This window comes from Pan paniscus, chromosome 4 (genome assembly GCF_029289425.2).
Source record: "Pan paniscus chromosome 4, NHGRI_mPanPan1-v2.0_pri, whole genome shotgun sequence".
NCBI classification, from domain to species: Eukaryota; Metazoa; Chordata; class Mammalia; order Primates; family Hominidae; genus Pan; species Pan paniscus.
This window is the reverse complement of record NC_073253.2, coordinates 154,734,840-154,749,930: the sequence shown is the minus strand read 5'-3', so window position 1 is coordinate 154,749,930 and position 15,091 is coordinate 154,734,840. Positions and strand designations below refer to the sequence as shown.

The window sequence follows — 15,091 nt, the reverse complement described above, 5'->3', positions numbered from 1 at the left end:
TGGCAGAACCAGAGTTTCATTCAGACATTCCTACTCCAGAGACTTCAGTCTTAACCACTATGCCTGCTATGTCATAGATTCCAAGGAGCACCATAATTCAAACGTAATGCTTATATGTTTCTTTTGCATTTTCTTAAGTCTGCTCCCTTCTCTTATAGGTGTAGGTTTTATTAATAACAATAGTTTCTAAATTTCCCTATATAAAAAAGCAGCAGGGTAAATATTTTACATGAATACATTTTCTTATTTATTCTCACAACCCTATGAGGCATTATTAACCACTGAAAAAGCTGAGACTGAAGGTTATTAGCCCAAGGTCATACAAGTAGTAAATGGCAGAGACTAGATATAAACCCAAACCTTCTAATTTCAAAGTCTGAGCTCTCATTACTAGGACAGTGAATATCAAACTTTATACCCTGGGAATCTTTTAGGAAAGCAAATTCCAGGCCTCTATTCACAGATTCTGAATAGTATGTCTGGGTAAAGCCCTGGAATCTAAATTCTTAAGAAAGAAAGAAAAAAAAAACCTCCCTGGATGACCCTGATGCCAATTGCTTGAGGATTCTGCTTTACCAAACCCTCCCCACCACATTATCACTGTGACTACAATGGGTCAAGCATTAACTGATCAGTTGTATTTTAGCTGTATTTATGCTATTGCTCACTGAATTTGCTCACTATATTGCAGGTGTCTCTTTCTCCTCTCCCTGCATATCACCCTGAGTATCAAGGCGACTGTGTTAGTTGGGACATTCCTCATTGCAAGTGACAAAACCCAATTAAAATAAACTTAAGTAAAAGAGGGAATTTACTGGCTCATTGGACTGAAACAGCCAGGGGCAAATCTAACTTCAGGCATCATGTTCAAGGAATTCATCTCTCTCTATGTCTCAGTTTTGTTTTCCTTTATGCCTTCATTTTCAGGCCCAGGATCCCCTCAAGAGTTGATGGCCACCTGCAGCTTCAAGCTTATATCCATGTAGTTTAGTGACTCTAAAGAAAAGAGAGAGTCTCATTCTCAATTGTTGTGGCAAAAATCCTTATAGGCTGATTTTCATTAGGCTGTCTTAAGTTCTCATTCCTGAAGCAAACACTGTGGCTAGAGGGCGTAGAATATTCTGGTTGGCTGAACATTAGTCAAGTGCCCACTTGACTAATGGGTGAGAAGTTCAGCCTGACCATCACCACATGGATTGAGAATGGCAGAGAGGTGGTTCTCCAAAGGGGAGAGCTGAAAGGAATAGAAGGAAAGGATAACAAGCAGGGAAAACTACCGAAGTCCAGCACACTGGAGCAACATGTCTAATTCCTGGAGCAGAGATGGCCATGCTACTATTTATTCTCCTCCCAGATGATGACCCAGCAAGGTATTCCCATACCCTAACTGAATTAGGCTGGCCTGGGGACCCTGAGACTCTGCACTAGCAAAACAAAACTTGGCTTTTTACAAACATTGTAGAACACACCATAGAATTTTAGGGTTGAAAAGGATCTTATTGATCTCCAGTCCAGCCATTTAATTTTGACATTTTAAAAAATCAACAGAATTAACCATTTTGAGTCAGAAAATTCAATAAACCATTCACTGAGCACATAAGCAAAGAGCGAACGTGTTCATTTGTGGAAGTATCACTAGAAGGTTTTGGAGTCTCAGGTTCTGGTTGCAGATGAAGGAGGCAAGTCCCTTCAGCAATTTGTTACCTATCTTCCTCCATCTGGAGACTTATAAGACTTTTCTCAGTGATGTACTGTTAGAGTCAGGAGTAGAACCCAAGTCCCCAAGTCTAGGACTCTTTCAACTCTGCAGTACCTTGTGGGAGGTATCTCCTTTTCTTACCTTGGTTGTATTTTCTTCCCTCTTCACTAAAATGTATGCTTTCCACCCATCAAAAGTTTGCATCACTCCTTCAGCCAGCCTTTAGTGACTGCCCTCCGAACACCTAATGGTAGCGGGGAAGTAGTAATAGGTGAGATACGGTTGGTGCCCTCAAATTTACAACATGGGTCTCAAGCTTCTTGAAAACTACCACTTTCCTGCCAGCTCACCCCTTTCTGCATTTTTCCCTAGATTCTCAACAGTTCAGAGCCCTCTGCAGCCTCTCTCTTTGCTCCAAATCTCCTCCTCCTCAGGGAGGTTGTGTGGACACAGACTGACTGCTCACTCTCCCACCCCACGGGCTTTGAATAACCTCTCTTGGAGCTCATTCTGCACCATGGACACCATCCGTTAAAATTTAATGGCAAGTTAGTAAAAAAATGACGCACTTTATTGGCAATTCAAATCAGGTTATTGGGCACCATCTGCCTTTCTTCAAATTAATGGGAAGAAGAAATGGATCCTTTGGGCTTTGTTTATTTTTAGATTATCACAAAAGAACCCAGAAGGCTGCCTCTAGATCATGTTAATCCCCACTGTAAATGAAGCCAAAATATCGGGGAGAGACAGGGGGTGGTAATAAGTGACCATAAACAGGTCTCCATTCACATGCAGAGATTATGGGAAAAGCAGAGAAAAGTGTTCCTGTCTTCCTGTCTTCATCTTGTCATTCCCCTTTCTGGACCAACTGGGGAAAAAAGCCAACAGAATTATAACCCCAAGGAGGTAGCCGATTGAGACTGCCGGAGTAATGTAAGTGTGGCCAGAACATCCTCTCTTCTGCAGCCCCTATCAAATTCAGGCCAAGCTGGTGGTTATGTTTCACCTTTGACTTCAGTTCTGGAGGCAGATGGAACTCCAGAGACCTGGAAAATACTAGACAGATCAAGTTTGAACTTGACCGAGAAATTCCCTCCACACGGTGCCCCTCTCTCAGGCTGACTTTCTAAAGCTCTTCCCCTCACAGGCACTGGCCCTAGGAGGCTCCAGTTAAAAAGCAAACAGGTTACCCAGGAGATGAACAAGTAACTCATTATCAACTGCTATCCCATCAGCACAGGTTCCCGAGCAGATGGCTGCACTGCACTCTGAGGGAAGAGCACTGGGCTGAGAAGGGCGGATAGGCTACGGGACTGAACATGAGCCTCCTGGGAGCAAATACACAGGAAATTGGGAAGGTTCAAATGGGAGAGAGAGATGAAGACATGTCACCTAGGTACTAGGGGGCTTGGAGGCAAGGATGGAGTATTGCCCAGAAAAGAGGAAAAGAAAGTGATGGAGAGCTGGAGAAGTCACAGAAAAGGGCAAGGTGATTTCAAATACAGTGTTTGCTACCCTCCAGTATTTTTTCTAAAGTATGTTGTCCCAGATTGGAAGGAACACCAGAGCATTTGATTTTTCCATCCTTGATACAGTCATAGGTATTTCTGGGGCGGGGGATGGGGGTCAGGGGGAATGGAGGAGGCTGTTTATTTTAGTAATCTTCACATTAATGTATTAGTAAATTTAAATGACCTTATTACTCTAATTTGTTTTGTTTGTATGTTATAAAGTACAAGAACAACTTTTGACAATTTCCAGCAGCAATTATTTCATTTGGGGGTATTTTTTGCAATAGACTTTAATGCATAATTGTCAAGCTCCTATCAATGTCCTATCAGCATCTCATAATTATAAAAGTATTTCATCATTAAATGCACTTGGGAAATGCTGAAATTCACACCCTCATTCCTTCTGTTTCAAGTGGTCTTGTTTGCACACACCCAGTAATGGAGAATGCTATGCCATCAGCAGTGGCAGCTCATTTTGCTGTTGGAAAATTCCACTGGATAGAGTGTTCTCCTTATGTCAAATCCAGGTGGTTCTCAAACTTCAGTGCACATAAGAATCAGTGTAGAGTTTGTGAAACTTGCCTTGCTGGGTCCTACCCTCCGAGTTTCTGACTCAGTAGATGTAGGGTGGGGTCTAGAATTTACACAGGTGACTTAATCCCATCCATCTCCCTGTAATTTCCACTCCCTCTTCCGTGTAATTCCCAGAATGACCCAGCAAGTCTAATTCCCTTTCCAGTGTGCAGAACTTCAAACACTTAAGCCCAGCTCCCCATTGCAATATAAGATCACAAGGGTAGGGATAGGGCCAGTAATGGTTTCCTTGCCTTCTTCCCAGTGGCTTCAATGGTGTTGACAACAGTGTGCACGCAATGAAAATCTGTTGAGTGACTGGCACAGAGTCACTGCTATATAATTGTTGCTTGTTATTATTACTTCTGAGGAATAGAAACCTCACAAGACAGAGCTTCCTTCCAAAGGGCTCCAAGATAAGCTGTAAATGCACTCTTACCCTGTCTTCTATGTTTCTAAACCTCAATAGGGCCCAGATTCAGACAAAGAGTGTACTTTTGCTTTGGGTAAGGGATTTCTAGATTTTTTCTTGTGCAGACCTGGCAGGGCTGATGTTACTTTATATCTCTTTAGAGAATGGGCTTACAAAAAGAGTGACATGGTGGATATTTTCATCCAAGAATTCTCTTACCGAGTGGAAGGAAATAATGGAATAATGAATCTCAGCAATCGGATGGGAAATGGAAGAGTAAAACCAGTCTCCCATAGAGGAGGTTCTCCAGACGTCCTGGTAGTAATTTACCCTCGTATTAAAACCCCGTAACTGGAAAAGAGCACAAAAGTGGGCATGACAAGGGCCTAGTGCAAGAGCAGTAGGTTCTTACTCCTGGTTTTTCCAAGGGAATGGATGTTTCTCGGGTCTATTTCATCGTTATTACCATTCCCACCTTGGGCATGGTGTCCCTCCAGCGATGAAGCTGTTTTGCACCTATAGCTGGCCTCCTTGCCTCCCCAAACCCCTGCAGAGCCAAACAGCTGCAGTTTAAGGGAGAAGAAATAAAAAGCCTTTGAAATGAATCATCCTAAAGGCAACTCATTTTTTGTTTGAGGGCATAAGTGGGGTATTTGAGAGCTGACTGGAAAACTTCCTTTTCAGAGCCCTTCCTGGCCTCAGGAACAAGTTTTTCCAAAGCCATCCCAAGCAACTGTCTCAGCAAACAGACAAAACCAGAAGACACTATTTCTATAATTACAACTAATTACAATCTTATGATTCCATTTAATCTCCACATAAGGAGTTCACCAACTGAAGAACAGCATTGATCCTCTGTGCCTGAGCCAATTAGATATTTTGGTTCAATCCAGAATGGCTACCCAGCCTTTGCCAGGATTAATTTGTGTTTAGAATTTTATTTTTATAGCCTCCAAGGCAACCCAGATTTTAAAGGGACACTGGAAACCAACCATTTTTGCATGTCTGCTCCAGCAAGATCTGCATATTTCAAAAATCATTAAGAAGTTAATACTGAAGCCCATTTTACTTTTCTCCCCAATAACAAGATTTTTTTTAACATTGAAGTGTTTAGATTTCCCTGAGAAAAATAAAAATGATTTCTTAATACCTTGGAATCTTAATCCAGATAGTCTAGGAGAAAAGAGATTACAAGTGACATCTCAATTTCAGGCACCTCATTAGTCAGGGACTTGATTTCCGATGATTGCTCTGCTAATTGACTCGGAACTGACTGCTCCTCTCTGGGGAAAGAACTCCATGAATCCTGCTTCCAGACCTCCAGGGGTTTGCAGACTCTTGCCTTTCACCATCTGAGGGTCCCTGGGCCTCGAGAGAAATCACAGAGGCAGTGGAGTCTCTGTCATTTACCTACTCTGAGATCCGAGGCAGGTTATTTATCCTCTCTGACCCTCCTCTTCCTTGGAGTATAGAAAGAAGAAAATGCTGCCCGCCTGAAAATTTGCTGTAAGGATGAGAGCATGTGTTACTCTAGGGGCCGGGCACAGAGTCAGTGCCCAAACAAAATCATTTATTTGTTGCTTCAACCAGAAGTTAAGCACAAGAGTGGACATGCAATATCCAGGCCCTGTTTTCCTGTCCATTATAATCTGATGGGGAAAACAGATATGAATCAAATAATCCCTCAAATTATTTACAAACAGAGGTAAGTACAATAAAGGGAAGGAATGCAATTTTGTGAGAATTTCAGCAGAGCAACTGCTAGCTTGGTGGAGATGGGAGAAAGACTGAGGTCAGGGAAGCGAGAAGGAAAGATGGAGGAAGCAACATTTGAACCCAGCTCTGAGAGATAAGAGGGTGGGGAGGAATCCACATTGTAGACACTGGGAAGGGCAGGATCAGGGAAAGAGGCCTTTGGAGAGAGCAAGGGGCAGCATGGCAGAAATGGGGCTGGATTAATCACCAGCAATTTTCCATAAGTTATTGGCAAGCTTTATCCCACGTAGGCATACAGCGAAGTCCTTGATTAAATGACAAAATTTTCCAAGTATATCTTAAGAAAAAACTTCTAATCTTGCTATGAAATAAGACTTGACAGAAATACTTCCTGATCAGGTTACTGATTTCTCTGAAAAGATGCTTAATTTATGTGAAAGGAGAAAAAAATGAAAAAATATATAATTATATATAGCTATATAATTATATGTAGTAGATAGCTAGAAAATGAATAAATGAATGCATTATAATTTGTAATAAGGAGAAGCAGACTTGGAGCTGACAAATGATCTGAGATAGAGGCTCAACCCTGATCACTACTAGCTATATTATCTTAAGCAAATGTGTTATCATTTACTCAGAGTTTTCTCTGTGACAGGCACTGTGCTAAGTGCTTACCCAACATGTACCACTGAATTGTTGCAGCCAGCCAGTGAACTACCCAAAGTCCTCCTTATCATCATCATTATTATCATCTCCACCTTACGGAAGAGACAGAGGCTTCAAAAAATTAAGTGACATGCCCACTTTTACATGTGTAATATACATAACAAACTTGGCATCTGAATCCCAGCCACTGCCTCCAGAATCTGCATCCTAAAAATCACAGCATCATTTGCTCTGTGCAGCCAGAAAGTGGTTCTGAAGATCAAACAGTCACAGAAGACCTTTGTAAAACCCTCAAGGCCTCACCGGCAGAGGCCACCAGAATAAACAGCTCTGCCTTCTTGCCGTGAGACCAGACCCTTTCAGGTTCACTATGACTTCATTCCAACTATCCAATCAGGGTCTTCAGAAGGCATTTCCTTAGTAGGCCCCTTCACCTGCCTAGGGACCCATGCGTCCACTGTAATTACTGCCAAAGTACCATATGTATGTGCACATGGCATTTTTTCTTGAGGTTGATTACTCAAAATGTTTATGAGCTTCTGGGAAGAGGAATCTTCTCTCAAAATTCTGATTCAGTAGAGTTGACTCAAAACAATAAGGGACTGGGAAGTTCAGGAAAGATTTTTAATTCAGTCTGGTCTCAAACAGGAGTCACTTGCTCACTAAATGCGTTAGGTGGGCCCATGATGTGTCAGTCCAGAGGTCCAGCCACAGCTGGAATCCTTTAAGAATTATTTCAGGTTTACTCAAAACAAAACAAAATGAAAAATAACTTCCTTACTCCTTCTTTGTACATTAGGAATTAAATAACTTGCAGGAAAAAAAGTCTAAAACACATTAAACTCTGAACAATCTGTATCCCTCAAGTTCTGTACAGCCTTCGCCAATGTATATTGAAAATGCTTTCGCAGAATTGCAATTAGTATGTACCTTCCCCTTCACACTGGTTTTCACAAATGGTATTTCACATAAACATTCTTGTGCATCGGCATGGCCCAGGTTCTCGTTATTTTAATAACCTGATAGTATTCCATTCTGTTAACATTTCTTGAATGCATTTAAGTTAAAAAAAGAAACTCAATTTTTGATCTTTGACACTTTGAATTTTGCTTTAACATTTAAAAAACTGATATGAAGAATGCTAACAATGCATGACTTAAGGGTTTCAGAGGATAGGCTTTGGAATCCAACAGACATGTACTTGAATCCCATTTCTACCTCTTACAAGTTATTTGACCTTGAGCAAATCACTCAAGCTGTCTGAGCCCTAGTTTCCTCATTGTAAAACAGGGATAACAGCAGTATCTTCCTCTTCAAATTGTTGCAAGATTAAGCATATTATTGTGCTTAAAGTGCTTTGCAGAGTGCTTGGTACATGCTAAAAGCTTGGTAAATGATAGCTCTTGGCATAATAGACAGGAAACAGAGAGTTGGATCCACCTAAGGCATTTTCTTTAAAAGGGGTGAAAACGTTATTTTTCCAAGGTTATAAAGAAAGGAAATCAGGAGAAATAAAGAAGTATCTGAATTGACCACATGTTGGTGTCAATTTACTTGCCAATTCCAAATTTGGGTGTCTGAAATGAACATTTTCAGTCCTAAAATGAGGATTGCATCCTGCGGCTCATGAACATGAATAAATATATTCAGAGAATAAACACACTCTACATGTCTCTGGCATGATTCCTCTGTTCAGCCTCAACACTGCCCACCTTTCTGCAAAGCAGGTCCTTCCACGCCAAGTCAGCCCTCCACCACCACCACCATCAAGGAGAATTTTCTGACACTTTCCCCAACCAATTGTCTGAACATGTAAGCTAGACAGAATCATGGTAATTCTCTCTTGTCCAGCTCATTTGCTTTATAGATCAGAAAATGGGAGGCTTAGGCAGGTGAAATGAATTTCCAAGTTTGCATATCTACTTAAGGGCAGAACTGGTATGTACAGAACCTGGTCACTTCTAATCATCAACCCACAGATTTTCTAATCGGTCATTTGTGTTTCACCTTGATGATATTTTATTGATCCATGAATCTTCTAGACTCCTATTTACTTGATCTTTCTTTTTTTTTTACTAAAAATAAATGTAAAAGGAAATATTATATAACTAAACATTAATAGATAAAAAACAGTATTACTAATTAAATGAAATAAAAGATAGTCATAAAATAAACAGCAGACCTATAATTAAATTCTAGTTGAAATGCAACGATCTATCAAAGGATCAGAGATGGAAGCAAATGCTCTCATCCACAACAAAAGAAATTAGCAAGGGTTCAAGTGGGGCCGAACAAGGATAGACAACCGGCAGTCTAAGATTCCATCAAACAAAAAGTCCATCAAAGTTTTCTTTAAGAGGATAGAAAAGGAATGAAAAAGGAATAACTGCATTGGCTTGGTAGGACAGGTGTGAATTTGGGAAGTACTAGCCTGTGACATCCTGTCTGTCCTACACCATCTCTTACCTGTCACCCACCAGGGAATAGTTCCTGAAACTTTGTGTTTTGAGGTTGATTCTACGATCCCACAAAACTCTTCATTTCTTTGCTTCCTTCTACACTCTGAAAGCTCTGTTTAAACCGTCAACCTTCATAAGTAAAGTTGTTCACAGTTTCATTTGCAGATAATCTTAGCTGTGGTTTAGCTTTGTGCATAGGCATTATCTTATTTAATCTCAACAACATCTTTTTAAGTGGAAACCACTGCAAACTCCATGCGAGGACTGACACACGGAGAAATTATTGAACTTGTCTATGTCTTCAGCTGGTAGCTTGGAGTTGCCTGATTCCATACTCTATGCTCTTAATCACTGTGGTACACTACTTTCCAGTCTAACTTCAGTTGATTTATTAATAATTTGCTTCAAAAATATTTACTGAATATTTCATATGATCCCATCAATGGACTCAGCACATAGGAACGAGCAAAGATTGATATAACTTAGTCCTTGTCCTTGACTTTTACATGTCATTAATATGTTCAACAAATACTTATTGGCCTACTACCAAGTGGTAATCTTGATGAAGAACCAAGAGATATGCATCTGAAAAAAATGCACAAATAAACAATATAATAAAATACCAAAATGTACAGAGCAATTGGTAAGAGTTATGAGCAGGTCAAGAAAGAGATGGAGTGTTGTGGTCTAGCATTACTGGGGAGGGCTTCCTGGAAGACACAACCCTTGAAAGGAGGGAGGACATTGCAGGCAAAAGTACAAAGCAAGCAAAGTGACAGAGGAGACACACAGCACTGAGTGGCAGAGACTCCTCTTCTTAATACCTGATCAATTGGCAACAACAAAACAAACAAAACACCCACCCAAAGGGCAGCAGGGTCTCACATTTCTTAGCTATAATTTTCAGAGATCAATGATAATAAACTCTGTGAGGCAAAAGTTCCTCCATTCTTAAGAGTGGCATTGGGTAGAAGGGGAGCTTTCACCAAAGATGCTCTAGCTTTCAATTGTGTGCCTGAGAAAGCCCTGCAATTGGCATGGCCTAGAATATCAACACAGGGGCAGGAAGCTTTCAGTTAGCCTCAGTGCAGCAGAGGGTGAGGAAGAAAAAGCACACTTACTAGGATTGTTGGCCTCGGAAGCTTTGAGGTATACCAGCAAGGTCGGAGCTTAGAAAATAAGTCCAGCTCCTCACAGTTAAGTACCAAGTGCTGTGAATGACTCGGAGCTGGCTCATTATGGACCTATTTCAGCTAATCCTCCACAGGCAACAATCCTCCTCTTTTCTGGGACTGTGGAAACCTGGGGAAAAAACCATTCCTTTTCTAGTCAGGCTTGAGGGGGAAGAGCCATCCTTCTTTAATAAATCTCCGAGCTCACAGGATTCTTCTTACTGTAGCTAGTGCTAGAAAGTGTAGAGTTTGCAGGTCTCTGAAATGTTCAACACCCATTCTGCCCCTTCCTGATTACACAACAACAATAATAACATGTCTATTAGCCTATCCATCTTCTCTATTAGATGTTAAGTTTCTAGAATGTTACCCATACAATCACTTACCTGTGCATTAATCCAATCAATAACTGAGTGGCTCAACGTACTCACCTCTATTTTAGCATCTGTACACTTTATTGTACTTATTTCTATTGGAACCTGGCCCTTACCTACATCTCCAGCCTCATCTCCCACTACCCGGCACTTAACACTGTAAGGTCCAGCCGCATTGATTCTTCTTCCTAGACAGTGAGCTGGGCCTCCTCTCTCCCACCATAAGGCATTCACATGTGCTGACTCTTCTGCATGAGCATGGAACAAATATTCTTTTCCACCTTCCTCCATCATCTGATAAGCTTCTACTCACCCTTCACTCTCAAGTCTCACCCCGCCCTCCCAAGCCCAACTCCCAGGCTAGGCCAGCTTTTTAAATCCTAGGCAACTGAAAATGTGTAGTCTGTAAGTACAATGAGGCAAGGGATCTTGTCTGATTTTGCTTCCCAGCAACTAGCATGGCGCCTGGCCTGAAGTAAGCACTCAGTATGTGTTTGTGGTTTGAATAAATGAATAAATGAACAAATGTGGTCCTTTCCTTCAGGGTTCTGTCAGATCCTTCAGGGCCATGATAGCGTCTCATATTCTTAGTGCCTTGCGCCATGCCTGGCATATGAGCACTTCGTAAATGTTTGTTGAATGTGAAACTTCCATGTGCAAGTCTCCACTTTAAAGTACTGTGAAGGACCACAAATAAAAAGTTACGTGAACAACAAAAAGCCAAGCACATAAACATATGGTCCCAACCCTCACAGAGTTTTCAGCAAAATACAGGAAAGAGGACAAGTACATGAGAGTCATAATGGTGAAAATAAAAAAGGGCAGAGAAGGAGTACAGACAAAGGGGCTAAGGAAGTTCAGAGAAAGGGAGATCACATCTGAGAAAGGGTATGGACAGGTTTTAGGGAGGAAGCCCTGAGCCCAGCAGCTATTCTCGTCTTTATATGGAAGCTGTGTGTCCAGTTCTCTGTTGGGAAGGACTGTTCCTGGGTCAAATATGAGTAGGGGAGGTGCCCACCTACCACCACTCCACTTTTGAAGCCTTTCTCTATTTCATGAAGGCTCAATGCAAGACAGACAATTTAAAAGCCTGCAGGGGCCAAGAAACTAAGATAACCAAAAGGTGCAGGTTTACTGTGGCCAATTCCAAAGCACATTTCCTGCCTGACAAGCAGAGGCAGCTGTTACTCAACTACTGTCAGTTGTTGTCCTGTGTGAATACCAGCCCTGTGTAGTGATTTTTACTCCCCAAGAAAATAAAGAGATCCAGATTCTGAAATGAAGTCTTCCAGTTTTTAAATGTTGGCAACTAATTCAATTTTTAGGCTCAAAAAACATTCTTTAGGTCTGTGGATGGCATCCAGACTGCAGACCTCATCCAGTCATGAACAGCTGGCTTACAACCTCTGGCCTAAACAGATTAGACCTGTGAAAAATTAAAGCCACCATTTTGCAGCCATGTGATTAGCACATGTTAACAAATCTGATCAAATCAGATGTTGCCAAGGAAGTGGAGCAACAGGAACGCTCATATTCGGCTCCTGGGAATGATGATTGGAACAGCTGCTCTGGAATGCAAATTGGCATTATCTTGTAAAGATAAGGAAATGCATATCTCATTACCTAGCAATTCTATTTTTGGCATATTCTCTAGGGAAATTGTTGCAAATGTGCACGAAGAAACATATAACATATAAAGAACATACAAGAATGTTCATAGCTGCATTGTTTATTATGGCAAGAAACTGAAAACAAATCAAATGCCAATTAAAAGATTAAATAAGCTTTGGCATAATCATAGAACAGAATAAAAATAACTAAAGTGCTATCAATTAACATGGATCTGGTGTCTTGAAGGGTTGGGTATATGCTTCTAAGTAAGATCTTTCTTCTAAGGCCTCTAAGATCTTCTCATCTCTAATGTGAAACAATCCTAGATATTACTAACCCATTGTTAGTGTAACCTTTATTCATTCAGCAACTATTTACAGACCATGCATATGCCAGATATTCTGATAGATGCTGAGGATTCTGTGACAAACCAGATATTGCCCCTGTCCTTACAGTGTGGTAGAAGAGACAATGTTAAACAATCAAATAAACAAATAGAGATGTATAAATGGTGAAAAGAACAGGATGCTATGAGAACACAATGGAGGAGGAACATAGCTTAGATGGAATAGGGAGGACTATAAAGGGTTACAAAAGTCCTCTCTGTAGAAGGGACAATTAAGTAGACGTCTGTGAAGTTAGCCAGGAAAGGAGAAAAGAACATACCAGGTAGAGGGAACAGCCCTGCAAGGACTCTGAGCATGCAAACAGCTTAACCTGCTCAGAGGGATGGAGAGGAGCTCATTGTGGCTGCAGCATTGTGCATTCACACTGGAAAGCTTGTTTGCAATGAGGGAAAAGTCTGAGTTCATCCTTCCACCCAATTTTCAAGATGGTTGACAAGCAAGCCAGAATGATGTATGAAATCTAAATGTCAAAATAAAATGAACTGGATTTAACCCACAGGCTTTCACTGTATTAACATGACATTCTACTAAACTACCAATCAGTTAGAAGGAAGAGAATATTAAGCTCAAATATTCCCCTTCTGCCTACGCTGAAGGACCAGAGGTTAAGTCCAGACATTCAGAGGATCAGAGTTCATTACCCAAAATATCTTCAGATATTAAAGCTAGACAAATTCATGCGAGCTACTCAGCTCCATGCAAGAAAGTATTATAACCATTCAATGATGGCTTTACTTGTGGTTTCCAATTCACAAATTGTTTCCTCTCTATGCCATTTCCATATATCTATATATGGGTGTATGTGTGTGTATATGTACTCACACATACACATATACCACATAGACACACAAATATTTCAGAATCTAAAAGTTTTCTGTCCTTGCTGTTTGATCCTTGGTGCCTTGGCCAGAAACCCCAACTAAGCATAGCTCATATGCTACAGTTAAACTTTTTAAAATTTTCATCTCTTAGGTAATTATGAATGGGACAGCAACAGGGGCTCCTGCAGTAGCCCACCAGAGGCTTCACAATTGGCATCAACACTTTTTAGGGACAGGCAAGCAGTATTTTAATTTCAATAATGGTTTTTGCCAAAAGCCCTCTATAACTAATTTTGCAGTCAGAGTCCACAAGACCTATTTAGTGTTTGGCTAAATCTCATGGAACATCTCATTTCCCTTCAGTTTTTCATTAGTTTGGATTAAAAATAAAAAAGCTAACAAACATGGTTTGCATGAATGTTTCCAAATTACACCACACCAGCATTTTCAGAGGTGACCTCACTCCCTTTTCTCCTCATCTGAAACCCCTTAATATCCACAGTCAGTTTGGCAATGCCATCTCCATGCCCTGGAAGAATGTGGCCTGACCTTGCTCCCAGCAAAAGATGTGGAGAATGGCTTGTTCCTTACCACACAGACACTTGGTTTTTATAGTTGCTGTCATCTTTGCAGCTTTTTGATTTGCCAAGAGCTCAGCAAGGAGCATAACCTCATACCAAATAGGTCCCATTTAAGAGCTCTAAATGAAACTAGCAAGCAAAGAGGGGTGGGGTTCAGGAGATGCATGCAGAATGAAAGCGTCCTGGAACTATGGGCAGATGAATTATCTTGCAGGATCCACAACTGAGACAGGTGTCTGCAAAATTTTCCATGAAAAAAGGTTGAAAATACTGCATAATCTGCTTTTATGATCTAAGTGCAAGTGATTGTGCTAGGCACTGGCATTACTTTGAATGAAGAGGTGAGTTATTGCTTGCAATTATTCACCACCCACATTCACCCATTGCTATGTAACTTGTGCTTTCTGGGGATTACTTTGGGCTTGGCCACGTGTCAAGCTTTGGTCAATACAATTAGAACAGGCACGATATGAGCCACATGTAGGCAGAAGCTTTAAGAGGCATTGCCAGTTTCTGTAGATGTTTTGCTTCTCCCCCTCTTTCCTGAGAACTGCATGTCCCAGACAAAGGCTGTTCTCTCCACCAGACCTAGAATGAGAAGACACATGGAGCAGAATGCTGCCCAGAACAGAACCACAGCCGACCTGCAGGGGAGCATAAGTGTTACAGGGATGAAAAAATAAATGCTTGTTGCTGAAAGCCTCTGAGATGATTGGGTAGTTTATTAGGTTAGCAAGCCTGATTAATGCACTTATTAATGCAGCAAAACAAACTTGATCACTTCTCTTATGGACCTGATGGTCTAGCCAGAGGAGGCACACAATAAACATATGAGCCAACTAATAATTATTGTAACTACTTATTTTTACATTAGGCAACATCTAATTATGTAACATCTCTTCCATTTACACCAACTCCTCTTCCTCATCCAACCACATGTGGCCCTGAGCCTGCCTTCTTCTGGCTACATTCTCTGAATTGACAACTCCATCTATTCCTATAACTTCCAGAAGCACCTCTCTTCAAATGCCCCCCAAATCTACTTCAGTGGATGACATCCAGACAGAAGACCTCATCCAGCCAGGC

General features: G+C 41.1%; 1 long non-coding RNA gene across 1 annotated transcript in view; it reads right to left on the bottom strand.

Annotated features, from left to right (window-relative positions):
• Positions 1-15,091, bottom strand: part of LOC103786160 (uncharacterized) — a 356,334-nt gene that overhangs the window by 146,207 nt on the left and 195,036 nt on the right. The window contains exon 6 of the long non-coding RNA XR_008625464.1: positions 1,841-1,943. This is a non-coding gene — a long non-coding RNA (uncharacterized LOC103786160). The remainder of the gene's footprint in view (positions 1-1,840; positions 1,944-15,091) is intronic.